A 2,500-nucleotide genomic window follows, 5' to 3' on the forward strand; every position below is an offset into this window, starting at 1 on the left:
GAAAAAAGGGCGGAGACAAAACACATCAGTGAAGACGATTTAATAATTGAATTGCTCAGTAGAAAGTAACAATTTGTCTTGACAGATTTATCCAGCAGGTTGAAGTCCAAAGTGCACACACTCCCATTTCAAACAGTACTACAGATCAACTTCATCAACAACACAATGCATGACTTTCACCTTCATTTTGGCAGCTCAACACCTATTCTAGGTGTATCAATAACCTTAGTGAGGCTTCATGGTGAAAGCAGTGACTGTCGGCTCTCGTGATTCTCCCCATGTTCCTGATGTCTATCTAGATGCCGGCCCTCATCTCCATCAAAACCGTCTCTCAGCTGCTAGATCACTCTCTGACATAATCGGCTTTGACCACAGCAAAGTTTGTTAAAAGCGGGAAACTTTTCATACAATCAGCTTTTACAGTGAGTTGTTACTCTAATTCAACTCTCGGTCTGATCGTTTCACTGTAAGTGTTCGTGTCACTGAACAGCTTTTCTGCACTACATGAGCAGCAGAGTGGGTTCATGCTCATAAAAGCTTCTGTTGGTTTGACTTGGTGGAGCCATGCTCGCTCTGTTGTCTACATTCTGTTTCTGCTCCAAATGAGGTCTACAATAATGAAATTAGCCTGTTCCATTAGCTCAGCTAGAATGCTCTATGAATTTATGTAAGCTTATTTGGTATTTTATGCATGCTCACTGAAAGTCCAAGACAGCGAATAGTTGTCTTTCCTAAATGTGAATTTTGGAGAATATTGATGGACTGACTGTGTGTTTTGTCAGCTAGAATGTGACCAGCATACCTAACGGCTCCATTTGTTGGTCTCTCTGCAAGTGCTCGCAGTGACTAAACAACTGCAGAGACTCAAGGTTCTCTATGAGTCTGCATTAGCCAGACCAAAATCAGCATGACTGATGGTTACATAACAAAGAGACCACGTGCACTGTAACTGCATACCCGTCAATTCACAGTGGCCAGTGTGAATACTACGAGAGCTGAAACTATTTATTTTGGTAAGGTAACTGATTAGTTGATCCCCAGAATACATCAAGTAATAATTGTAATCATTCATCAAGGAAAATTACCAAATATGTTCTGGTTTAAGTTTTTTCTCTGTACTTCTTTCTTAAAATCATTGTAAATTGTACTATTGATTGTTTTCATTATCGATTAATCGGCTAATAATTGTTTTCAATGAATCATTTTAATCGTTTAGTCTATCAAATGTCATTACAACTTCTCAGAGACCAAACATGTCCAAACCCACAGACATTCAATGAACTATCATAAATGACCAATCCTCACATTTGACAAGCTAATAGAAAAATGATGATTAATTGATTATCAAAACATTTGCTGACTACTTTTATTTTGATTGACCAATCGATTAATCGACTGATTCCAGCTCTGAATGTTTTTTTTTCCGTTATTGATTCATTTGTTGATTTAAAAATCAATTATATTCATCTAAAAAAAAAAAAAATCAGATTGTGAAAAATGACCGTCATAAATTTTTAAAGTCAAAAGGTGACGTCCCCAAATGTCTTGTTTTGTCTGACCAACAGTCCAAAACCCACAGATAGCTACTTTACTGTCACCTACAACAAAGAAAACCAGCAAATCTACACAACTGAGAAGCTGGAGCCAGTGAATGTGAAACGATTAGTCAGTTATCAGAATAGTTGCTGATTCATTTTAAAGTGCTCATATTATGCTCATTTTCAGGTTCATAATTGTATTTAGAGGTTGTACCAGAATAGGTTTACATGGTTTAATTTTCAAAAAACACTATATTTTTGTTGTACTGCACATTGCTGCAGCTCCTCTTTTCACCCTGTGTGTTGAGCTCTCTGTTTTAGCTACAGAGTGAGACATCTCACTTCTGTTCCATCTTTGTTGGGAGTCGCACATGTGCAGTAGCCTAGCAGCGTTTTTTCATTACATGGTACCTGCTAAACTCGCCTCAACCCTACTCGCCTTTCTTGGTTTTCCATTACAAAAAAAAGTCCCTGATACCTGCTAACAGGTACTTTTTTTAGTACCATCTCCGTCGAGATTCCAAGCGAGCTGAGCCGATACCAAAAGGTGACGTGAAAGTGACAGACGGGGGTGTCCTGAACAAACCCGCCATTTTTAAATAGTTTAGCCAGCTGTGTTTTTTTTTTGCTGCCTCCAGCTTCATTTGAAACAAAATGTGTCAACACACCTTCAACGTTCTGTGTGTCACGGCAGTTTACTGCGGCGCCGCTATGACGAGCAGCCAAGCTCGCCTCACGCATGAGGCGGTACTAAATCTGCAATGGAAAAAGGAGGACGGGGCACCGCGGCCGAGTCGAGTCGAGTTGAGTCGAGCCGAGCCGAGTAGAGCCGAGTAGAGCTGGTACTAGCAGTGGAAAAATGCCATAGGTAAGGACTACTAGCCAGTCAGAAGCAGAGTATGAGGGCATGCCACGCTAGCAGCTAGGCGAGCATTATAAATGTTACAAAGTGGCGCACGTTT

General features: G+C 40.2%; 1 protein-coding gene across 4 annotated transcripts in view; it reads right to left on the reverse strand.

Annotated features, from left to right (window-relative positions):
- The window catches only part of LOC116043577 (membrane-associated guanylate kinase, WW and PDZ domain-containing protein 2), a 43,361-nt gene that overhangs the window by 36,716 nt on the left and 4,145 nt on the right, over window positions 1-2,500 (reverse strand). The window lies entirely within an intron of this gene.

This window comes from Sander lucioperca, chromosome 12, assembly GCF_008315115.2.
Source record: "Sander lucioperca isolate FBNREF2018 chromosome 12, SLUC_FBN_1.2, whole genome shotgun sequence".
Lineage (NCBI taxonomy): Eukaryota > Metazoa > Chordata > Actinopteri > Perciformes > Percidae > Sander > Sander lucioperca.